Genomic DNA, 12,823 nt, shown 5'->3' on the forward strand with positions numbered 1-12,823 from the left:
CCGTTTCCATGGTGATGAGGATCATGATCCGAGGTCGGATCTTTCCCAAGGGCTGGGGGAGATGATGCGGAGCATCCCACGTTCATCCCCATGTACACTCCGACTACTCTCCAAACCCCAAGAGGACTTATGACGAGACCTCAACTAGACGCCATTGGGCACAAGGTGAACTTGCTCCTTTCCGAACCTTCACTTTCTACATGTGAGACATGGCTACTACCTCCAATGCGTGTTCTATGCATGATCAGGTACTTAGAGGAAAGCCACGGAGCGACCACATCCAATGGAAGAGCTAGCGAGGACGCCAAGTACAAGAACCAAGAAGAAGAGACGCCGAAGAAGTTACAGCCACCGGACGACCGCTGGCAACCAGACGTCCGGCACCTGATGACCAGCCTAGCCAAGACTCAGCAGACGCATGCTACAGCGAGCGGACGTCCGACCAGGTCCGGACGTCCGACGACTCCCAGGGCCACGAACGACCGAAGTCACCGGACGTCCGGCACCCCCCAATAAAATGGATATTAACGGAAGTATGAAGATAATGGACGACCGGCGCCTCCTTCACTGAACACATCTAGCGGATGTCTGACAACACCGGACGTCCGGACCCCCGTGAGCCGCCGGACGACCGGTCCCCAGCGGACGTCCGGTACCTGTCTGCGCACAGTTTCGGGCCGAAGTCCTTGTACCCCTTCACTTCTCCCCCTTTTGCACTAAGGCTATAAATAGACCTCTCCCACCTCCTAGTTAGGGTTAGCATTGGTTTAGCTCATATTTGTGTGAGAGCCTTGCTCATCCACTTGGTTACTTCTCCTCGGAGCTCACGACCTCTTCGGAGAAGATCCCCCAAGAGGATTCAAGACCCCTTTATAGGGAAGACCATCAAGACCTCCTCATGGAGAAGAACGGTTCCTTTGTATCCTTACCTTTGTTGATTATGGATCATGTGTTACTCTTTGTGTTTGGAGATCTAGCACTTGTGTGATTGATTCCTTGTCGGTTTAGTTATTCTCTCTCATTCTCCCCGTGTTTTCCCTTTGTGCTTCCGTGTGTTCTTCGTGATTCCCCGTAGAATCCACTCCAAACGTGAAAGATCGTCACCATAGGGTTCCGCCCTACATCAATATTGCATCATTTCAATCTCAACATAGTAACTATGCATGCCCCATTAAAATAAATCCCATTTGCAATTATGGCATAGATGACGAGATGATGGTCATTGGCTTTTGTTTTTCATGTGATGATATTGCCATGCTTCCTTTACATGATTTGCGCAATTCATCTATTATGCCATGCCATGATCACATTGTTCCAAATATGCATTGTTTTGGATGTTGTGAATATTCTCCACGTGATGTTTCGACTCATGCTCATGAGGAGACCCCCATAGTTTCCTCATACATATTAGGAGATTTAGATTCATCCCATACTCTACATGATTCACATAATTGCTTGCATCATGATGCATTCCATGAATAACAATGCTCTAGATATTTCTCATGATGCATTACACAATTTGAGTCTCCATTATGAAATACATAAAAACAAACCCATCATGATGGATGACATGTTTCTATATCACGCATCTCATTTATTTGAGCATTGGATATTTTGCGCTAACTGACAGATGCATGTGCACATCATGATGGATGATGTGTACATCTACCACGCACACATAATTTTTCCTTTGACTTTTTTTTGTGTAGGTACTTATGGACATTCGTCAACCTCACAATCCCATGAGTTGACGAAACGAGCTCTTGAGAGCAACGACGACTTGGGATCCCGTGGACTATCCTTACCACCGTTCCCTTCGCGCAAGGACTACGCGCATCTCTTTTACTTGGCCCTCACACGGCTATGGGCTATTTAACACTTGTCACCTTATGCCCATACTATCGTGATCACTTTGCATGTTATGCCTCTTTACATGATTTTGCCATGCAACTATGACCCTTACTTGCATCTACCCATGATTCCCCATTATGCTACTTCTATGTGTATTTGCATGCTTGGTGGAGATCCTTGTTGCTTTTGCCATGTTTATCATGTGCCCCATGCTATTGATGCTTGTTGTGTTGGGAGAGTCATGATGCCCCATTGCTACTTACATATGGCCTCTCGCCAATACATTGATGATATTTTTCTCATATCTTGCTTTCATGCTTGTGCTATCTCATGTGAATTATTCTTGCACACTATTTGCACCAATGACATGCTTGCCATGATTCCTCCTAGTATGTTGCATCTTCGTACTACTATCTTGCTTGACTTGATCGCTTGGATTGCTTGCAATGTTGCATCACCCATGTTCCACTGTTACTTGCTTTCTTGGGTTGATGACATATATGCTCATGCCTCTCACATGATATATCTTGATCATTGTCTCTTGTGTCCATTAGTTGCCTCTTTCATATCCACTTGTATTGAGTGCAACCATACTATGCTTCTTGATCTTGGAGACTTTGACACCTTACTTGTGATGCATGCTTGTTTGATTGAGCATATTGCATTTGGTTGTTCTTGCATCATATGCCTCCATACTATGAAATGCTCCCTTGTCCTTTCTTATGATGAGCATGATGCATACACTTGTTGGGTATCTTACCTCACGAATGATAGGTGTTGCATTTGCACTAACCTCATTTGTTTTTCCGAGTGTTTGCCATGTTCTTTTGTTTTGAAGGATTCACAAGGCGGTACCATGATACGACAACTTGGTCATGTGAAGGCATACCTGATGTGCGACATCAACATTTTCGACATTCTCATAAAGGTGAACTCCTTCTCTTTGAGCCATCCTCAAGTTTGCATATTGGATGGGTCACTCTTTTATTGTTTTTTCCTTCTTGTTGTCTACATGATACATCTCGCGAACGGAGGAGAAACATTGGAGATTGGCTCTATGGACCTTCACATTGAGGAGTGCTCGGACTTATTGGATACACCTTCGGATTTCCACTCTTGCCACGACTTCGAGCATTGGTACACCAACACCTCCATATTTGTTTATTGTGCTCATACATGTCATGCTCGATGGACATATCAAACTCACCACAAGTTTGCACCCCATGCATGGATTGACTCACATTATGATTGCCTTGTTGCATCTTATATTCCAATGTCATCCATGATATATGAGCTTGTGCACTTCCTAAGCAAATCTGTTGTGATCTTCCTTGATGACATATTCATACATCATGATCATATTGCCCACCATCAATTGCATGATAACATTCACATATTGAGCATCCATTGCTATGTTCATGCTTTTGATGGACCATCCCATTATGATATAATTTTGCACAATGGTAGAATTTGTCGCTTTGTGCACCATGCTAATTACCCCATGAATGCTTTGTATATCATTCTAGATCGTCTTGAGAAGCATCATGTGTCTTGCCACGCACTATCTTGCCGCACGGACTCGTTCTTACATGATGGACACTTTGTGTGCGCTAACCATTGTATTTCCGAGTGTCGCTTGTGTTTGCTCTTTTTGCATGTCTATCACTCCAGTGACACCTTGGACTACTTGGATTGCGCCATGTCTTCAACTTCGTCCAACTACAAGTCCGTCCTTGACAACCGTTTCCATGGTGATGATGATCACGATCCGAGGTCGGATCTTTACCAAGGGGGGGGGGGAGATGATGCGGAGCATCCCACGTTCATCCCCATGTACACTCCGACTACTCCCCAAGCCCCAAGGATACATAAGATGAGAGCTCGACTATGCGCCATTGGACACAAGGTGAACCCATTCCTAAATGCTTCCCCTTTGCATTCGCATGAGACTTGGTTGCTACTTCAAGCGCAGACCTTGTGCATACTAAGGTACACCCAAGGAGACCATGGAGAACCCAAGGACCAAGGCCAAGCGTGCGCGGAAGCGAAGGAAGGAGAAGGAAGAAGAGTCTGCTGCTACAGCAGCCGGACATCCGGCCATGTCTCGGACATCCGGCCAGGCCCGGACATCCGGCCCAACGCCCGGAAATCCGGCTCCCTTCTATCCAGAGTGCACCAGAGTCGGCCAAGTCAGCCCGGACATCCAGCCCCCAGGCCTGGACATCCGGCCCGTTGTGAGCCGCCGGACATCCGGCCCAGCGCCCGGAAATCCGGCGCCCCATCACAGAAGCTGGACCCTGCCAGCTCGGACATCCGTCCCCAGCGCCTGGACATCCGGTGTCTCATGAAGGCCCGGACATCCGGCCCCCCTGCCTGCGTGCAGCTCATCCGGGCCGAGTTCCATGTATCCCTTCGTCCCTTAGACTATATATCCTCCCCCACCTCCTCCTAGTTAAGGTTAGCGATGGTTTAGCTCATATTTTGTGTGAGAGTCTTGCTCATCCACTTGGTCACTTCTCCTCGGAGCTCACGACCTCTTCGGAGAAGAACCCCCAAGCGGATTCAAGACCCCTTCAAGGGAAGACAATCAAGACCTCCTCATGGAGAAGAACGGCTACCTTTGTATCTTTCCTTTGTTGATTTTGAATCTTGTGCTACCTTATGTGTTCGGTGATCTAGCCCTTGAGGTGATCGATTAATTGTCAGTTTAATGATTCTCTCGTTTCTCCCCGTATTTTCCCCTTTGTGTTTCCCGCGCGTTCTTCGTGTTTCCCCGTAGGATCCACTCCAAACGTGAAAGATCGGCCCCTAGGGTTCTGCCCTACATCAGAGGAGCTCGGTGAGGATAGTGGCACAAAAATTTAATGCAAAATGTTAGCAAGAGTCAATAATGTTGAAAGAGATTCACAAATTCGCAAGTGAAACAAATGGACCAATAGCAATATGGATGGCACACGGAAACACACACACGGATAGATAAATGGGGTCGTGCAACCAAGGAATGAGCACAAAATGTGTAATCCACGGAAAACGCTCGTGTTGCACAACTCAAGAGAGACGCTAGCACGATTGCTCAATAGGCGGATACGACACTTGTGCACAACCTATAAGATGCAAAATGGATAAACTTCTATCCCAAGTATGCTATGTATGTATGGTTCTCGGTGTTTCTCTCAAGATGATCCAAGATGATCGGATATGACAATCTTATGTGCAATGTGGTATGATCCTATGGCACTTGCTTACAAGCTCTTTGCTCTCTCTTTTTCTTTGCTTAAAAGCTTTATTCTCTTTTTTTTGTATGGTCACTTTGCACAATGCACAAACCAAGATAGCAATTGTGTATATGCGGGAACAAACTTGTGACACAATATATGATACCAATATATGCACCACGATGATATGGTATGTATGCTATGGGATGTATGATCACTAATGTGCACAATTAACGTTGCCGGCAATACTCAAATGGCTAGTCTCGATAGGCAAGTAACGCAAAATGGCTAGGGGTTAACAATGCAATGGCAAGGGGAATATACAATGGAGGGTTACCACAATACCAAGATGATATGGAGGTTACCGTCCGGCGATGATGAGTAGCGGTGTTCTTGATGTAGAAACCAAGATGATGGAGACTCGTCCCTAAGTAGCCGAATCACCTTAGGAAACGGAAAAACCGCGAACTCAAAATCTCAAACGTCAAATGTCAAAATGGTGGTAGCGGAAAGCGGTGGTGGTTTGCACTGTGCAATGCGGAAGTGGAATGAATGGGCTATACACGTGTCGGAGTTGAAGTTGCCGTCCCTAAGTGCCGAAACACCTTAGGAGACACAAGCCACAACTCGAACAAGCTCAAACAACAATTGGGTTAAGTTTGCTAGCTGCAACTTCGCGTACTTCGTTTAGATTAAAGTTCTTCGTTTGTGTTCAACGACCAGACAAAGACGTCTCAGAACCCCACATTGATCAATAAATCTTTCATCTTATATTCGCAATATCCAGATTGCAATCTCAGTTTCTGGCTTGTTCTTTGTTTGCTCGCAGGAAGCAGACCCTCGTGGTCAGGTTGATCGTGCTCCGGCGTGGTCAATAACATCTCGGAGTTGGTTTAGCGATTGCTAAGGCGCGACATCCTCGCACGTTCGTACTCGGATCGTCAAAGTCGACTTCCCCCGAAGCGATATCCATCATCTCATCGAAAGACGGGACACCTTTGCCTCTATCAAGGCCCGTGTGCACGGGGTCACGTGTGCATGGGGTCCCGATGGCCCAGGTGCACGGGGTCCTCTGTGAGCGGACGAACTGCTCCGATCACATGGTAATTCCCAAGTTTTTGGCCATATTCGAACGGTGGAAAGGTGGGGACGAAGATGGAGTGGTAGATCCACTTGCCAAACACCAAATTCGTGGATCAAAACAAGCAAATCTCACAAGATCAAACAAATTGCAAGAAAATTTTTGGGGCTATTTTTGGTGGGGATTTTTGGATTAGGACGAAAAACAACAAAATCAAGCTAGAAAGTGGAAGGTAGGGACTCCAAGATGTGAATCAACGTGGCTCATGATACCAAGATGATGTAGGGTGTAACCCTATGAGGGATATTTACACACTTGGAGGGAGAAAAGGAGAGTAACAACAAGAACACAAAGAGGAAATCACTCCAACAATTCCCGATTACACATCCACTAGAATAACAACACAAGATCCACAAGTCACAAACACAATCAAAGGAAAGATACAATGGCAAAGTTCATCCCAAATCCAAAGGAGATGGGGGCTTGAAGATAGTCTTCTCCTTATGGAGGTCTTGAAATCCACAAGGATTCTTCCCTAAGGGGTCTTGATCCACCAAGAGGGAAGGTGAAGGAGCAAAGCACACAAATATCTCATCTAATACTTTGCTAACCCTAAACATGGTCCTAGGTACGGAATATATAGCCTTGGAGTCGAAGTAGATGAAGAGGGGCCGAAGATGCAATCTCAGCCGGCCATCCTGGGAGGCCCGTGCGCACGGGGTAAGTTGGGCCCGTGCGCATGGGGGTCCCGTGGGCACGGTACAGGCCCATGCGCATGGGGTGCTCCAGCGCCAGCTTCCTGTGTAGTCCATGGGCATGGGGTCTCGGGGGTCCATGCGCACGGGGTCACCTGGGACTTCTTGTGTTGCTGTTGTTGCACTCCGTCTTGGTTCACAAGGCCTTGGGGTGGTCCTCCTTCTCCTGGTGATGCTCCTGTGCTTCTTGGTGATGTTCCTCTTCATACCTAAGGAGGCATAGTGTATTTTGGTGAGTTAGTGACCATGTTCCATTCATGTCCATATGCAAGTCAAGTAGGAAGGAGTTCACCTCGGTTTCCAAAGCACGTTCTCTAGCTCTTGTCATGGGTCCTCGTGGGGTTGGATGTGTCCGTGTAGAGTCCATGGGGATGATGGAAGGATGCTCCGCATCACACACTACAAGTACTCTACTTGGCACTTGGGGGCTAATGTGGGTCAATTCACTTTTTTGATTGAGACTCGGTGTATCTTTATAAGATTAAGCCGACCCTTGGGGGCTACATGTTTGGATTTCTTAAGTGACTTTATGTCCTAGCTCAACTTCTTAGTTTAAGCTAGCCCTTGGGGTTACACGTTTGGATTTCTTAAGTGACTGTAAGTCCCGGCTCAACTTGTCCATTTAAGCCGGCCCTTGGGGGCTACATATTTGGATCTTAGAAATAATCGTGAGTGGCTCATTTTGTTACTATGAAATTATTGGTTGAGAAGCTGCATAAGGTTCATTAGAACTTAATATTTGAAGACTTGACTCATCTTTATAAGGTAAGCCAGCCTTGAGAGGTTATGGTTTGAACATTTTCATAAAGTCTCAAGCATAGTCAATATTTTCCTTATACTTAAGAGTTGGCAGCTTTATAAGTACATATGGAATGGGATTAGTACCATACCTCATAGCGCTCCTTCATGAGAATCACTAAGACGGCTTCTAAATCACCGCTAGTTTGAAGGCGTTTCAGATACCCTGCATGGATTTCGCTTGCACTAAAGGAGCGTGGCTTTCCAAATCCAGCTTGGCCCTGCCATTTTCTAAGGAAGAAGATTCTTCCTTAGTGATATGTTTAGTTAGCACTGTTGAGACTCCTGGCACTGTATGAGCCGTCCCAGTGATGGTCACGTCATCAGAGTCCTTTTCAAAAGGGATCTCTTCAGCTGGCCTCAAAGATGTTGGCGACTTGGGGCTCGGCGGGTCATGACTAGCCGTTGGATTAAGCTCAGTATCCATTTGCTCTGTGATGGTTGCATCGATGGATGGTAGCGGGTCATTAATGGGCTCTTCCAGGTCTTGTGTGAGGGCCTTAGAAATATCTGCAGGATGCTTTTCTGTTTCGACATCATTGGGATCTTTTGAAGACCCTCCCAGCTACTGCTTCTTGCTTGCCTTGGCAATACCTCTACAACAAAGATACAAAGTATATGAATATGACATGACAAATCATTGGTAGACAAATGGAAGTACTTCCCCTTGGGTGATAGAGTCGGAGTGTCCCGATCTTTCGATCAGATGATAACTATCAATTTGGTGAAGATGACTTTGACGATCCGACTACAAACGTGCACGACGTTGCGCCTTAGCAATCGCTAAACCAACTTCGAGAGGTTATTGAACACGCCGAAGCACAATCAACCTGACCACGAAGGTCTATTCCTGCAAGCAATCGAAGAACAAGCAAGAGTATGATAAAAGCAATCTGAATATTGTGAGTATATATGAAGTATTGATAAAGGTGGGGATCCGTAAGTGGTCTTGGTCTGGTCGTTGGACACAAACGAAGTACACGAAGTTGCAATGGCTAACTTTTAACTAAACAAATCCCCAGGAAAAAGCTACTAGATGGATCTACTTATATAGGAGGAAGGGGTGTCGGCCAAGGAGGTGGGAGAACGTCCCAAGGCATACCTAAAACCAGCCCTAGGTCCTACAAGGCTCATGGGCCCAAGTGGAGGTGATGCAACACCTTTGGACTTGTTGTTTGACTCGGATTCTTCTGCAACGTCTGATTGTTTCGTTCATATCTCAACGCTCCGGATGAATTTGAAGGTGAATCCAATTGGTCTAGAAAGAGCACAAAATCTAGATTCCAACAAAAAAAGAATCACCCAATTCAGAGTCCGTATGAAAAAGTTTTTGGCGTTTTGAGTCAGGTATGTCTGTGCAGTCCTAATCTGAATCCAGAACGTGAGAGACTTGTACTCTATCTTCTCTTGGCCCAAAAGTGCCGTGAGAGAACTTTTTGAACAGCACTTAAACATCTCTTTCTCCCTTATCTTCATATGTGAATTGTACAAATGTCCCATACACCTGCAATTAGACAAAACACAAAAGTGTGTGAAGTATTTTTGTTCTGGATAACATAAATAGATTATTGAATAGTTTGCACTAGAAATCACCTGACAAATATGCATGTATGCAATATTTTTGGTCGTATCCAAGGTAGTCATGTCCTCATCATCCTCCCCTTTTTGAAAACAAAGCCATCCTAGGTGTTGCTTAATCTGAAATGTGGCTAACAAAAGAGACAAGGTATACATGTTGTATATGTATATGTCATCCATTTTTACTTCCCTTGATTTTTGCACATATGACACATGTATACATGAGTAACTTTCGTAGATCATAAAATATAAAGTCAAAATATTAGCATAAGTAGAAGGCATGAAAATACTGCAACTCAGTTTGCACATATAAGTGAAGCTCTTATTCCTATCAAAAGATTGACAATATTCATCATTAAACCATCCCAACATTGGTGAATAAACCTTACTTGCATCAAATTTACATGCTACAACATGCTTAAATAAGCAAACATGCAGTAAGTCATTGGACACAGAATCATCACCAAGATTGGAGGTCATATCAAAATGATTAAACATTGGTTCTTTTGCATCAATAGTTAATTCAATGGGTGCACTCAAAATTGTTGGTATTTCAGTTGTTTGATCACATGATGCATTCATAATAGTAACATGATTATCTAAAATAGGTGGCGTGCTCAAATCAACAGGTAACTCAACACATGATGTATCTAAGTTAATTAGGGATGCATCATTCTCATGTGAAGTTATATGATCAATACCTTTACTGTTACCTTGTCGCAAAGACGTAGCTGATGTCGGTATGGACAATCACAATGTACCATACACTTGAGATGATGTCGCACTCACAATCTGAGGTGTGGCTGCTCTAGTAGGTGCAACGGTGGAGGAATCAACCGATGGTAGTGAGAATGAGTTGGAATAGTAGTTGTTGTAGTCACCCAATGAATCGTCCTGTAACTGTCTCTCAAAGGTACAAGCATGAACATACATACCAGTAATGCAACGAGGAATATACCTAAATCTTGCCTGAATATCATGGTTCAAATCACAAAAAATCTATTCATTGTTTCATCCTCAGATTCTTCTATGTCACAATGATGCATATAAGATTTGAACTCTTGGTAGTAAGCATGAACAGTGTTATTGCCTTGTTTAAATTGTTCAAATTTGCGAAGCAATTCACGACGATAGTAAGGAGGGAAAAATTGTTGTCTCATTACATGTTTCAAATCTTTCCAAGTTGTGGGTTGGTTATCAATGTTTTTCTTACAATGCACGCTCCACCAAACAGAAGCAAAACCAGTAAATGCTCTAATGGCAGCTCGTACTCGTTTAAGTTCAGAAAATTCATGGTAACTAAAAACTTGTTCTACTTCAAGCTCCCAATCTAGATAAATAGCAGGATTAAATCTACCCTCAAATGATGGTAAAGAGATAACCTGACCATGTGCTTGTGTGTGTTGTCCCAACTCTCGTGATGGTGAAGATGTGTTCGTCATCCAAGAACTTCTTTCTCCAGAACCTGTCATGATTAGCAGAAACAAGAAACATAGTTCGAGAATAATGTTCCTATAAACTACTAGGATGTGGTTGTAACGTGCTCACAGTAAAGCAAATATCAATATCTTACAAGTTCTTTCCATGTGACAGGTGGTGACAGGAAACCAGCGGTGTCAAATAACACCGAAGATTGTGTAAAGCGATTGTCAGGGGAACGTACGTATACACGGTGTAGAAATATGTGGAGCTGAGTTGGCTATATATGGTAGCAAAAGATTAGCAATAATCAATTCAAAGATGCAATGTTGAATAAACGCTCAACGACGGTACTGTGCTGGTCCTAGGCTAGACCGGACTAGAGACGCGAGCCTAGAACACTAATGAGGTCACGGCATAGCACAAGTAGCATAAATGAAGGATAAGTAGCTCTGGACAGCAAGATATAAGTGAAGATCACAACGGCAGTAAAGATAATGATGAATAACAACTGCCAAGCGGGATATATAACACCTCTCTCTCCAACTTTCCTCTTGAAAACTTTGCCACTAACTCAAGCTTTCCAATGCAAAAAGAATCACTCAATTCCGAATTGATATGAGGAGTCAAAGAATTCTAAAACTGGCGTGAAAAACTTGAACAAACTGTATGCGCGAACTTCGGAGGGCAAAAAGACCTATTTAGAAGATGATTTTGAGACACCAACTATTGAACTTGCTTTTGCAACTATTCAGATGCGTCTAGTCGATAGCTTTAATTTGAGTACTTGTGGAGCCAAAATGGACTTCGTATGAGGAACTTATGCCTGTTTTACTGAATAGTGCACAAAACAGATTGCAGTCGGAATTCAACTACGAGATTGAGTCGAGATAGATCCGATTTTTTTTTCTCTTCTCTTTTTTTTGTCCTCACACTTTTTTTCTTTTTCTTCTTTTTTTTTCTTTCTTATTTTTTCTCTGTCTTTTTTTTTCTCTCCCTCTTTCCAAAACAAACTAGATAAGATGCAGATGGATCAAGCGAAGATGTGAACGGTCTCAACTATGATTATGACAAAGAACATAGGGTAGCACGTGGTGGAAATTGATGGATGAGTGGTGGACAACAGAAGGGATAATGATGCAGCGGCGGCGTGACTAATGTGAACAGAACTCGAAACTCTAAAGGAACTATACACTAAGACCAGCAACTCGACACGACGATGCAACCGATAATTCAATAATGCAAACAATGAAAAGAAAATTGCATAGGCTCGGACTGGCTTGGACAAAGGATGAATCGATCTAACTTTTTTGTGTCGTTTTTTCTTGGACAATAGGTAAGAAAATAAATCTAATCTAGGGAAAACTGGAAATTCTCACCGAGCAACCTGAAAACTGATACCACTTGATAGAGGCGGGGTGTCCCGATCTTTCGATGACATGATAACTATCGATTTCGTGGAGTCGACTTTGACGATCGGACTACAAACGTGCACGACGTTGCGCCTTAGCAATGGCTAAACCAACTCCGAGAGGTTATTGACCACGCCGAAGTACAATCAACCTGACCACGAAGGTCTATTCCTGCAAGCAATCGAAGAACAAGCAAGAATATGATAAAAGCAATCTGGATATTACGAGTATATATGAAGTATTGATAAAGGTGGGAATCTGTAAGCGGTCTTGGTCTGGTCGTTGGACACAAACGAAGTACACGAACTTGCAATGGCTAACTTTTAACTAAACAAATCCCGAAGAAAAAGCTACTAGATGGATCTACTTATATAGGAGGAAGGGGTGGCAGCCAAGGAGGTGGGAGAACATCCCAAGGCATACCTAAAACCAACCCTAGGTCCTACAAGGCTCATGGGCCCAAGTGGAGGTGATGCAACGCCTTTGGACTTGTTGTTTGACTCGGATTCTGCTGCAGCGTCTGATTGTTTCATCGATATCTCAACGCTCCGGACGAATTTGAAGGTGAATCCAATTTGGCTGGAAAGAGCACAAAATCTAGATTCCAACAAGAAAAGAATCACCCAATTCGGAGTCCGTATGAAAAAGTTGTTGGCGTTTTGAGTGAGGTATGTCTGTGCAGTCCGAATCTGAATCTAGAATGTGAGAGACTTG

The sequence above is a fragment of the Triticum aestivum genome, chromosome 4B (assembly GCF_018294505.1).
Source record: "Triticum aestivum cultivar Chinese Spring chromosome 4B, IWGSC CS RefSeq v2.1, whole genome shotgun sequence".
Lineage (NCBI taxonomy): Eukaryota > Viridiplantae > Streptophyta > Magnoliopsida > Poales > Poaceae > Triticum > Triticum aestivum.